Raw genomic sequence first — 13,774 nt, 5'->3', positions numbered from 1 at the left:
TCTGCGCCAACAGCGCCTACAGTGAGCCCAGCAAGCCTGAGGCGTTGGATCCGGGTGACGGCAATCTTCAGCTATCGTCTTCCGGGGCCACGTCACTCCAATCGCTGACGCGTGCTACTGGGGCTTGGCGCCGGGCGGTAAATGGCTGCGGGTTCTCCTCGACAATCCAGCACCAGTCTGCTCTCCATTCCTCCCACTTGCCGCGGAACTGTCCCTCCAGATAAGTGTCCTTCTTGCTGGCCCTCGAGATCCAGGCGATTCCGCCGGATAAAGGCTCTCCTCTCTCTACTCGGGGCATAAAGAAGTGGCGAAAAAGGGCTACATTGGGATAGACTCCGACAAAGTTTTCGCAGAGATGTGCGAAAACTGCCATGGTCAGAACAGCATTGGGGGTGAAGTCAAGGAGGCGGAACCCGTAGGTGTTCATAATATCACAGAAAAACTCAGAGAAGGGCGGGCAGAGCCCGCAGTAGAAGAACAAGGCGAACAAAGGATATCCGTTTGGAGCCATTTTCCAAGCGGCGGCTGGAAGTACCTTCGTGCGCGGATGCGCTCGCGTCTCCGTCGACCAGAAGAGGTAGTAATTCTCCCTCAGCTCCCTCGCGGCGAGCTTGGGGGGGAAGATTGCCCGCTCCTTTCGCAGCGCCGCAAGCCGCTGCGCCTCGGTCGACTTCACAACCTTCCCTTTGTCGGCTCTCGGAGCCATGGCGGAAGTGGTGGAGGAGGTCGACGGCGTTGGTGGTGATGGTGGTGATGGGGGGCGGGGCGCTGCTCTCTTTCAGCTTTGGGAAGACGAGGGAGCGGCGGAGGTTTCCGAGATTGGAGTAGCAACCGGCGAATGGGCGAACTACCCCTGTTTCCCATGCTTATAAAGAGGGAGGGGGCGGACGTTCCGCCTTTCCGAATAAAGAAACCACCCACGATCTATCCCACGACGCCGCATTCAACGCGTGCCGTTCGGGGAGGGCGCGGTGGATACGGGGAGAGATACGGCGTAACCCAGGCCGCGCGTGCCCGTGCCCTGTTTTGGGCCTGGCCCAACAGCGCTCGGCACCGTGTATGGCCCAGGCCCGGGGGCTCCTGTCGGTGTACTAGAGTAGGGGTACCCTAGTATCCCGAACTTGTGCACGGGCAGTCGCAGCATCCCGCGGCAAGGCTTGCCGGGTGACCGCCAAGGTCCTCCGTGGTTCCTTTGGAGCCATTCAAGGACAAAGTATCCAAGCCAAGGAGACAAGACCCCGGCAAGAGGAGCTTGCCGGGAAGGCCAACCAAGGCATCTCAAGGAACTTGCCGTGACACGCCACGCGTCCCGGCAAGGCCCGGTGAGCGACAAGCTCCCGGACGCGACAAGACAACGACCGCGGCAAGCCACCACTCTGTGTCCGCGCTCCAGCACATCCACCAACGTGTCGCTCTGGGACCCTTCCAGGCGTACGTGGCGGGAGGCTGTGCAGCCAGCGGTGCGCGGTGGCAAGCGGCGCTGACAAGATTGCCATCGTGGCGAGCGGTGGCGTCCCTGACGGTCCCTTTTGCACTATTTAGGCGACGCAGGCGGGCATTTAATGCCCTGGTCCCCTGCCATCAGGGTTAGGTATGATACACTGTAGCAGGTAGTTGTACCAACGGCAACACCTTTCCATTTTTACCCTTGTCTACGTTGCCACCTGTCGGTGACCCCTTGAGCATATAAAAGGAGGCCCATGCGCAACGTAGAGGGGGGGGAGGAAGAGAACACTCAGGCTCGGTCTCGTTAGCTGCTGGGGTGTACTTTAGCACTCCGCGCTCCCGAGCAAGAACTCAATACAAACCACAAAGCAGGAGTAGGGTTTTACGCATCCGTGCGGCCCGAACCTGGGTAAACTGCTCGTGTGCTTTGCCTCGATCCGCTCTTCGTGCGACCCTCGCCCCCGCCGAAACGAAAGGGACTCGGTCCAGCGGTCCCATAGGTGCTCATGGATTAGTCCCCCGACAGCATCCCATCTTTCTTCAACAAGTACTGGTATGTTTCGGTTTTCATTTCATTCATGTCATATGCGTAAATCTTGGAGCGTCTTTTGTGTTTAGTTTTCATTTTTATTTTATGCACCATCTTGGTATGAGATAGTCCTTGGTTGATTTATAGAATGCTCATTGCACTTCACTTATATCTTTTAGTATGGCTTTATAGAATGCTTCATTTGCTTCACTTATATCATTTGAAGTTCGGATTGCCTATTTCTCTTCACATTGAAAACCGTTAATTGTAGAATGCTCTTTTGCTTCACTTATATTCATTAGAGCATGATCTTTTGTAGAAAGAATTAAACTATCATGCTTCACTTATATCTATTTAGAGGAGTCAATGGGAATTGGTCATTTGCATGGTTAGTCATAAAATCCTACATAAAACTTATGGATCACTGAATATGATATGTTTGATTCTTTGCAATAGTTTTGCGATATAGAGATGGAATATGTGGGAGGTACTGGTAAACGGTTGTGTTTAGTAAAAATATTGGTGTTAAGGCTTGTGATTCCCGAAGCATCCACGTATAGTCTCTCACTATGGTATGAAATTAGAGCATGATTTATTATTGATTGTCTTCCTTTGCGTGGAGGTCGTGGGCGAGCGATGGTTAAATCCTACCAACTTGCCCCCTAGGGGCATGCGTAGTAGTACTTTGCTTTGAGGGCTAATAAACTTTTGCAATAAGTATATGAGTTCTTTATGACTAATGTGAGTCCATGGCTTATACGCACTCTTACCTTTTCGCAATTTGCTAGCCTCTTCGGGGCCGTGCATTGCCCTTTCTCACCTTGAGACGTGGTGCAAACTTCGCGGGTGCATCCAAACCCCGTGATATGATACGCTCTATCACACATAAGCCTTATTATATCTTCCTCATAATAGCCACCATACCTACCTATTATGGCATTTCCATAGCCATTCCGAGATATATTGCCATGCAACTTCCATCGCTTACATTTTAATGACTTGATCGTAAGATACCTAGCATGATATTTCCATGGCTTGTCCGTTTTTTGATATCTCTGCTACGCTAGATCATTGCACATCATGGTACACTGCCAGAAGCATTCATATAGAGTCATAATTTGTTCTATGCATCGAGTTGTAAGTAAATATAAGTGTGATGATCATCATTATTCATTATTAGAGCATGTCCTAGTGACGAAAGGATGATGGAGACTATGGTTCCCCCACAAGTCGGGATGAGACACCAGACAAAAAGAAAAAAAAGGAAATAAAAAAAGAGAAAAAAGTGAGGCCAAAAAGAGCCTAGGAAAAGGAAATAAAAAATGATGAGAGAAGAAGAGAGAAGGGGCATGCAAATACCACACTTGTGCTTCAGAGTAGCACCATGTTTTTCATATGGAGAGTCTCCTATGTTGCCAATTTCATATACTAGTGGTAATTTTTCATTATAGAGTTTGATGCACACCCACTTAGTTTCAGTCTGAGCTTTCATACACTTATAGCTCTTAGTGCATCTGTTGCATGGCAATCCCTACCCCTCGCCTTAATATCGATTGGTGGGCATCTCCATAGCCCGTTGATTAGCCGCGTCGATGTGAGACTTTCTTACTTTTTTGTCTTCTCCAAATTAATCTCTACCACCGTATTCTATTCCACCCATAGCGATATATCCATGCCTTGCGCCCATGTATTGCTTGGGAGTTAAAAAAAAGCTGAAGCGCGTTAAATAGTATGAACCGATTTCTTGGCTGACACTAGGGTAGTACATGATAAATACTTTGTGTTAAGAAGATGAAGCATGACAAGACTATATGACTTGGGATAGTGTTCTTTCGCATCGATATTTTGAAAGACATGATTGTTTGTTGGGATGTCTGAGTATTGATGTCTTTATGTCAAATTATAGAGTGTTATTTTGAATCACTAGTGTCTTAATATTCATGACATGATTAGATATATGATCAAGATTATGCCAGGTAGCATTCCACTTCAAACATTATCATTTCAATCATTTACCTACTTGAGGACGAGCAAGAATTACCTTGGGGATGCTGATACGTCTCCATCGTATTTATAATTTTTTATTGTTTCATGCCAGTATTATACAACTTTCACATACTTTTGACAACAATTTATATGATTTATTGGACTAACATATTGATCCAGTGCCCAGTGCCAGTTTCTGTTTGTTGCATGTTTTTATTTCACAGAATATCCATATCAAATGAAGTCCAAATACAATAAAAATTTATGGAGAATTATTTTGGAACATATGTAATTTTTGAGAGGTGGGATCACAAACGGAGGCCCACCGCCTCCACCACCCACTAGGGTGTGCCGGGCACCCCCTAGCGTGCCCAGGTGTCTTGTGGGCTCCCCTTAAGTCGGTTGGGGCTCTTCTTCAGGCGCAAGAAATAATTTTATTGGAAAAGATCTTGTAAAAATTTCAGCGCAATCGGAGTTACGGATCTCCGGGAATTTAAGAGTCGGTGTAGGGCCAGAAAATAGGAACGTGAAATAGAGGAGAACATAGGGATAGATCCAATCTCGGAGGGGCTCCCGCCCCTCCGCCGCCATGGAGGCCATGGACCAGAGGGGGACCCTCCTCCTATCTAGGGGGGAGGTCAACGAATAAGAAGAAGAAGGGGGCTCTGTCCCCCTCGATGACCCACAAGTATAGGGGATCAATCGTAGTCCTTTCGATAAGTAAGAGTGTCGAATCCAACGAGGAGTAGAATGAAATGAAAAGTGGTTTTCAGCAAGGTATTCTCTGCAAGCACTGAAATTAGAAGTAATGAGTAGTTTGATAGCAAGATAATTTGCAACGAGCAAGTAACGATAGTAGTAACAAAGGTGTAGCAAGGTAGCCCAATCCTTTTGAGGCAAAGGACATGCCAAAACGGTCTCTTATGATAAGCAAAGCGTTCTTGAGGGTACACCAGAATTTTATCTAGTCACTTTCATCATGTTGGTTTGATTTGTGTTCGCTACTTTGATAATTTGATATGTGGATGGACCGGTGCTTAGGTGTTGTTCTTACCTGAACAAACCTCCTACTTATGATTAACCCCCTCACAAGCATCCTCAACTACGAGAAAAGTTGTCGTCAGCTAGCTCTTTGCCGTCAACTAGCGGACAACATAGAAGCTTTGTCGTCGGCTAGCAGACGGCAAAGAGGGAGGGTGGACCACTGGTGAGAACCACCTAACGGCCACTTTCTTTGTCGTCTTCTAGCTCACGACAAAGCTTCTTTGCCATCCGCGAGCAGACGACAAAGGAAGTGGCAACCTAACGGTCATTTCCCCCCGGCCCCACCCCACTAGCTACGCTCTTTGTCGTCTGCTAGCAGACGGCAAAGAAATTAAACCTAACTAAAAAACGGTCGGCCCCGCGCCCCACCCCTCTCTCTCTCCCTTACCTCACCAGTGCCACCCCAACGCCCCCGAGCCCCCACTGGCCCATGCCCCCGACCCCCACCGCCCAGACGCCTGCGCCACCCCGATGCCCGCACCACCCCGACGCCCTCGCCGCCCCAACCCCCCGCCGCCCCAACGCCCTCGCCGCCTGCGCCACCCCGCGCCGCCGCAACGCCCTCGCCGCCCGCGCCACCCCGACACCCTCGCCGCCCGCGCCACCCCGACGCACCCGCCACCCGCACCACCCCTACGCCCTCGCTGACCCGACGCCCTCGCCGCCCCAACGCCCTCGCCGGCCCGGTGCCCCGCCGTCCTGATGCCCTAGCCACCCCGACACCCCCCCCCCCCCGGGCCCCCCCCACCCACTCTGGTGAGCTCCCCCCCCCTATTTTTTTCTATTTTTTCTACTGCTAGTAATTAGGTTTACTGTTAGTTTCTTTTTTTCTACTGCTACTAATTAGTTTAGTTAGTACTGTTAGTTAGGTTAGTTTGATTTTCTAGGTTAGTTTGATTTTCTAGGTTGGTTAGGTTAGTTATCTTTAGATTAGGTTAGTGTCACTCATGTCTTCTTTTGTCAGATTTTGTTTTCTGTAGTAATTTAAGTTCTGTTTTGTTGCCTTGTTTGTTTGAGTTTGTGTTTCTTTTTGTCCGGTGATGAAAAACCTATTCATCATACCATCTTTAGCGACTGATTGGTTGTTGTGCGCCCATGCTGTCATTCTACAATTCTGAGGACAAATTGAACATCTTAGCGTAATTTTTCTGAGTACTTATGAAGTTATGCTATGACGATCTACAATTCTGATGTCCACATTGATGTCTACTACACAACGTTCTTCTTGTAGACGTTGTTGGGCCTCCAAGTGCAAAGGTTTGTAGGACAGTAGCAAATTTCCATCAAGTGGATGGCCTAAGGTTTATTAATTCGTGGGAGGCATAGGATGAAGATGGTCTCTCTCAAACAACCCTGCAACCAAATAACAAAGAGTCTCTTGTGTCCCCAACACACCCAATACAATGGAAAATTGTATAGGTGCGCTAGTTCAGCGAAGAGATGGTGATACAAGTGCAATATGGATGGTAGATATAGGTTTTTTTAATATGAAAATATAAAGACAGCAAGGTAACAAATCATAAAAGTGAGCGAAAACGGTATTGCAATGCGTTGAAGCAAGGCCTAGGGTTCATACTTTCACTAGTGCAAGTTCTCTCAACAAGGATAACATAATTAGATCATATAACTATCCCTCAACATGCAACAAAGAGTCACTCCAAAGTCACTAATAGCAGAGAAAAAAGGAAGAGATTATTGTAGGGTACGAAACCACCTCAAAGTTATTTTTCTCATCAATCCATTGGGCTATTCCTATAAGTGTCACAAACAGCCCTAGAGTTCGTGGTAAAATAACACCTTAAGACACAAATCAACCAAAACCCTAATGTCACCTAGATACTCCAATGTCACCTCAAGTATCTGCGGGTATGATTATACGATATGCATCACACAATCTCAGATTCATCTATTCAACCAACACAAAGAACTTCAAAGAGTGCCCCAAAGTTTCTACCGGAGAATCAAGACGAAAACGTGTGCCAACCCCTATGCATAAGTTCACAAGGTCACAAAACTCGCAAGTTGATCACCAAAACATACATCAAGTGGATCACGTGAATATCCCATTGTCACCATAGATAAGCACATGAAAGACATACATCAAGTGTTCTCAAATCCTTAAAGACTCAATCCGATAAGATAACTTCAAAGGGAAAACTCAATTCATCACAAGGAGATAGAGGGGGAGAAACATCATAAGATCCAACTATAATAGCAAAGCTCGCGGTACATCAAGATCGTGCCATATCAAGAACACGAGAGAGAGATAAAACATATAGCTCCTGGAACATACCCTCAGCCCCAAGGGTGAACTACTCCCTCCTCGTCATGGAGAGCGTCGCGATGATGAAGATGGCCATCGGTGATGGATCCCCCTCCGGCAGGGTGCCGGAACAGGGTCCCGATTGGTTTTTGGTGGCTACAGAGGCTTGTGGTAGAGGAACTCCCGATCTAGGTTATTTTCTGGAGGTTTCTGTATTTATAGGAATTTTTGGCGTCGGTCTCACGTCAGGGGGGGTCTCCGAGTCATCCACGAGATAGGGGGCGTGCCCAGGGGGTAGGGCACGCCCTCCACCCTCGTGGATGGCTCGGGACTCTTCTGGTCCCAACTCTTTTACTCCGGGGGGTTCTTTTGGTCCATCAAAAATCATCAAAAATTGGCACGTCAATTGGACTCCGTTTGGTATTCCTTTTATGTAAAACTCAAAAACAAGGAAAAAAACAAAAACTGGCACTGGGCTCTAGTTTAATAGGTTAGTCCCAAAAATCATATAAAATAGCATATAAATGCATATAAAACATCCAAGATGGATAATATAATAGCATGGAACAATCAAAAAGTATAGATACGTTGGAGACATATCACACATTGGCTATGCTGTAATTTTGGAGACTGAATTTTATGGCGAAATGTTAATCGGGCTAGAACTTTTCAAATGGGCTATCCTTTTGGTGGATCTTGAGTTGCCTACTGCTACTTGTTTGATCATAAGCATAATCCTATCTACCTAGAAAGCATTGGCTGGCGGCTCAACCATTTGTTATGAAACTCTTTAAATATTCTTATTTGAACTCAGGAATCTATGTAACATTTCTGGTTGATTTTTCTTTCCTAATTGGATATTGTTGTCTGTGGATCTCGGAGATGACTTGTGATGTTAAAAAGTAGTGGCCTCATTCATACATTGATGAGATCTATATTATCACTCTCAGTGATCTGTCCGACAACATATCCAACTTTTTTATGTTTGTGTTTTTGGTGATGTTTCTGTTATCTAGACACAAATGTTCATAAATTGTTTATTTGCTTTGATCTTTGTTGTTAATTTTTGGTTTAAAATCTTTCTCTATGAAGAGAGTACAAGCAGATCTTTGTTGTTATCTGGACACTTTTGCTTTGATCTTTAGACTAGGTTAGTTAGGTTAGTTAGGTTAATTAGTTTGTAGGTTAGTTAGGTTAGTTTTGTTAACCAGATCTAGTTTTAGTTTTACTAATTTCTACTCCTAGAAAACAACCATGTAAATGATTAGGATTAGGATTAGGATGCATATGCATCCCTTTTCTTTTGTTTCTTGAAAATCAGAAAAGAAAAAGAAAAGGCAGGTTTATTCATCATTTTCAATTAGTTGGCTAATGGTTTCTAGAATTATTTGACCATGGGCATGGACAGGTAGCAACTAGGAAAGGTAGAATTTTTGCATAAAGGGTTTTTGATGGATTTGACCAATATTTTGAACATGAACGTGTGTTGAAACTCTTATATATAGACAATATATATCCAATGAGCATCCATAAATTTTCCCAAATATTTTTGAAACACTAAAACATTTTTAACCTATTAAAGACCATTTCTGGCCTTAAGAAAAAGCCTTTAATTAGTTAGTTAGTTATTTTTTAGGTTAATTACTTAGTTAGTTAATTTTTTTAGGTGTTGTTTTCACCCACCAAATTTTTCATTATGTTGTACTAATTTCGTTTACTCTTTGTCATTGTAGGTGTTGACAGATGGTGGGCGCGGGTCGAGAGTGCCCCGAGCCTCCTTCCTCGGCGCGTGCTAGGAGGGGTGGCTATATTGCACCCCAGCAGCTTCGAAGAGCGCTCTTAGACAGCATGACGACACCGGCGAGTGCTTCTTCTTCGCCCGGGAGAGGTTGGGGGAAGACGAAGAGGGGTGGATCTAGAGGTGGACGTGGCGGCGGGAGAGGTAGGAAGCCTGTTGTGCCTTCCTTGCCGCCACCCCCAGCTGTTTCTCCAGGCCACCGGAGTGCTCCGTCTCAGGTGGACCTGTCAGACTTGGACCCGTCTCGGACTCCGGTCCACGAGCCTCGGGCTGACGAGCCTCGGGCCCTAGAGTCTTCGTCCCAGGAGACTCAGGCCCCGGAGTCTTTGTCCCACGAGACTTCAGCCCCGGAGTCTTCGTCCCACATGACTCTGGAGACTAGTGCCCATGTTGATGGCAAGGATACCTGGTCTGATGATAGTTTTAGCGAGGGCGAGCTAGTTGAGTAGGGCAAGAAGGTCTACCAGCATGGTGGTACGAAGCTCCCGGTCGTGCCGGCGACCCGCGATCAGAGGTGGTTGATTCAGCCTAATGGGGAGAAGTAAGTGCATTTACTCTTTTTTAACCTTTGTCCTTCATGTATCTTCAAATTAATATCTAATGTGTTGGCCTTGTCATACTACAGGGGTTGGATATACATGTCTACAGGACCAACCAGGTCCTTGGTGTGCTTTGCCAGCACCACTTCCCGGGGTGGGTCACGTTGCCCGGTGAGGGTCAGGTTCCATAGCTAGCACTGAGCTGGGAGCTGTACGTGGCTGCCTGAGCCCCGCCGGAGGAGAGGGTCGACGGTGTCTTGTGCGAGATGGTGGCCGACATTGTGAGGCAGCGGTTTTGGGTAATTTCTCCTTTATAGAATTAAAAATCAACATTACCTAGTGATTGTACTAATCAGTGTTGTCTTGTTCGATTGCAGACCTTCTACAAGTGTTCTGATGAACACGAGGCGGAGGCGGCTAGGGTTCTCGAAGCCGAGTGCACGCGCCTACTTCAGAACTTACAGCGTGAGGCTAGGGTGCAGGCTGTTCGAGACTACTACACCTCGACTAACATTAGGAGGTCCAAGAAGAAGTGTCGTGGCAAGTATATGAGTAAGGAGAAGTACATGAAGGTAATTACCTATTCTTAAGGCCTTGTACTTAGTTTCCTTGATTTCTTTCATATGCGTAGCGCTGAAATTTCTCTTTACCAAACTTAGGTGCCCCCGAGATGGTGTGCGGATAGGATGGACTGTTGAGAGGCGTTGGTGGATGAGTGGTGCTCTCCCCAATGCCTAGCCGAACACAACAAGGCTAGGGATAAGCGTGCCCAAATGCGAGGTGTGCCACACCATCAAGGGAGCTCCAACCTATTTGAGTACGAGGATCACTGGGTATGTGGTTTGAGCCCTTAACGATTCATGCAATTTCATTCTCCAAGCTAGCTTGAGCCCTTAACTAATATGTTGTTCCTCTATTTTAGGTGAAACACAACAAGAAGGACGTGCCACCGATGTACAACCTTTATGCCATGGACCATACTGCCCCGTTCAAGAAGGCCAAGGCATTCTCTGAGGACGACCTCGATCATCTACAGAGCTTCACCAACATCTCCTCCCACAACAAGCTCGTGAGGTACAGAGACTTTGGGAGTGCGACAAAAGGGGATGACTTCAACCCGATCCAGAGTCCTTTTGATCCAGAGCTCGTGATGCTATCTGGTGAGGGGAGGAAACATGGCTCGGTAGCCATTGGGGATGGGCTGATACGTACTACTAGAAGTCACCCGGAGATCAAGAAGTACCATGCGAGGTCTCTTCCTGATATACCGCCTCGACCATGGCCAGTGGAGCTCTCCATCGAGGCTAGGGCCCAGGAGCTTCTGGCGGAGGCAAACAGGCAGGCTAAGCAAAGGGAGATCAAGCTGGAGGAGAGGACGACTAGTCTGTTGGAGGCGGAGAGGAACCGGAACGACGCGTCTCACCGGGCCCTATACGAGCTCCTCGTGGTAAGTTTCTCCTGCATATTAGCCAAATCATGCTCGTAATGTTTGTTTCATTACTAAGTAATATGACTGACTCATGAAAACAAAATGTGCAGTCCGTGTGCGAGAAAAACGATCAGACCCCTCCGCCAATGCCCCAGATTGCTATAGCGGACACAGTGAGTTTCATTTGAATGTCCATTAGTTACTAGTATTCACATTTCAGTTGCATCATGCTAACGAGACATTGCAAATGATCTTTGGTGCAGCATGCCTCCTGGCATGCATCGACCGATCCTTCTCCGTCTCGCACTGGCGCAAACCAGACCCCGACCGATCCTTCTCCGTCTCGCACTGGCGCAAACCCGACCGGTCCTTCACCTCCGTGATGCCTGTAAGTTTTCTCTAGCGTTTTGCTTACAAAATGCATAAAGACCTAGACTTAGCTCCTAAATGATCTATACTTAGCTCTGTTTCCTCCGAAATGACCTAAGTAAGCTCTAATATGCTTACTTACCTAAGTTTGCTTAATAATGACATACACTTAGCTTACATATGTAAAAATGGCATAATTAGCTTACTTAGGTTTTAAAAAATGGCATAGTTAGCTTATTTTCCTCGAAAATGACATAATAAGCCTAATTAGCTCCAAAATGATCAATTTTACCTAAGTTAGCTCCGAAATGACCTAAGTTAGCTCTAAAATGCTAAATTAGCTTTAATATGCTTAGTTACCTGGGTTAGCTCAATAAAGACCTATAATTAGCTTACTTATGTCCAAATTGGCATAATATGCTTAGTTAACTCAAAAATGGCATAATAAGCTAGGTTAGCTCCAAAATGACCAAAGTTTACCTAGGTTAGCTCCAATATGATCCATTTTACCTAGCTTAGCTCTAAAATGACCTACACACTTAGCATTTTTTACCTAGCTTAGCTAAAAAAGGCATTTTTCTACCTTAGTTAGAAGAAGAAGAAGATAAAGAAGAGGAGAGGAGACTAAGAAAGAGTAGATAAATTCTAGTTCTTCTTCTTCTTTTTCTAGCTAGCCTTCTTCTTCTAACTTTCTTCTTTCCCAATTTGCAGATTTGCTTTAGATGAGGAGCTTGCTTTCATGGAGTCTACTCTTTTTGTTTTGATTTTGTACGATGAACTTTATTGGAGCAAAATTCTTATTTGATATGTAATGTTGGAAACTTGTTGGATATGTGTTGTTACAAACTTGTTGGATATGTTGTCGGATGTGTTGGAAACTTGTTGGATATTGATACGTCTCCAATGCATCTATAATTTTTGATTGCTCCATGCTATATTATCTACTGTTTTGAATGTTCATGGGCTTTATTATACACTTTTATATCATTTTCGGGACTAACCTATTAACCCAGAGCCCAGTACCAGTTTCTGTTTTTACCCTGTTTTACGGTTTCGAAGAAGAGGAAAATCAAACGGAGTCCAATTGACCTGAAACTTCACGGAACTCATTTTTGGAAGGAAAGAAGCCCAGAAGACTTGGAGTGCATGTCGGGGGACCTATGAGGAGGCCACGAGGAAGGGGGCGCGCCCTCCACCCTCATGGGCCCCTCGTGGCCCCCTTGACGTACTTCTTCCGCCTATATATCTCCATATACCCTAAAACTTCCGAGGAAGACAATAGATCGGGAGTTCCGCCGCCAGAAGCCTCCGTAGCCACCGAAAGCCAATCTAGACCCATTCCGGCACCCTGCCGGAGGGGGCAATCCCTCTCCGGTGGCCATCTTCATCATCTCGGTGCTCTCCATGACGAGGAGGGAGTAGTTCTCCCTCGGGGATGAGGGTATGTACCAGTAGCATGTGTTTGATCTCTCTCTCTCTCTCTCGTGTTCTTGATTTGGCACGATCTTGATGTATCGCGAGCTTTACTATTATAGTTGGATCTTATGTTTCTCCTCCCCCTCTACTCTCTTGTAATGAATCTAGTTTCCCCTTTGAAGTTATCTTATCGGATTGAGTCTTTAAAGATTTGAGAACACTTGATGTATGTCTTGCCGTGCGTATCTGTGGTGACAATGGGATACCACGTGATTCACTTGATGTATGTTTTGGTGATCAACTTGCGGGTTCCGCCCATGAACCTATGCATAGGGGTTGGCACACATTTTCGTCGTGATTCTCCGGTAGAAACTTTGGGGCACTCTTTGAGGTCCTATGTGTTGGTTGAATAGATGAATCTGAGATTGTGTGATGCATATCGTATAATCATACCCACGGATACTTGAGGTGACATTGGAGTATCTAGGTGACATTAGGGTTTTGGTTGATTTGTGTCTTAATGTGTTATTCTAGTACGAACGCTAGGGCTGTTTGTGACACTTATAGGAATAGCCCAACGGATTGATTGGAAAGAATAACTTTGAGGTGGTTTCCTACCCTACCATAATCTCTTCGTTCGTTCTCCGCTATTAGTGACTTTGGAGTGACTCTTCCTTGCATGTTGAGGGATAGTTATGTGATCCAATTATCTTAGTATTGTTGAGGGAACTTACACTAGCGAAAGTATGAACCCTAGGCCTTCTTTCAACGCATTGCAATACCGTTTACGCTCACTTTTATTATTAGTTACCTTGCTGTTTTTATATTTTCAGATTACAAATACCTTTATCTACCATCCATATACCACTTGTATCACCATCTCTTCGCCGAACTAATGCACCTATACAATTTACCATTGTATTGGGTGTGTTGGGGACACAAGAGACTCTTTGTT

General features: G+C 45.9%; 1 non-coding gene across 1 annotated transcript; it reads left to right on the top strand.

The window, feature by feature from the left end:
- Positions 1 to 6,036: 6,036 nt before the first annotated feature.
- LOC125541831 lies at positions 6,037 to 6,128 on the top strand. Its single transcript, XR_007297677.1, has one exon. It is a non-coding gene; the product is annotated as a small nucleolar RNA SNORD96 family (small nucleolar RNA).
- The last annotated feature ends 7,646 nt before the right edge of the window (positions 6,129 to 13,774 follow it).

The sequence above is a fragment of the Triticum urartu genome, chromosome 2 (assembly GCF_003073215.2).
Source record: "Triticum urartu cultivar G1812 chromosome 2, Tu2.1, whole genome shotgun sequence".
In the NCBI taxonomy this organism is placed as follows: Eukaryota; Viridiplantae; Streptophyta; class Magnoliopsida; order Poales; family Poaceae; genus Triticum; species Triticum urartu.
Note: the sequence above shows the minus strand (reverse complement) of the source record. Positions and strands in the feature narration are given on the sequence as shown.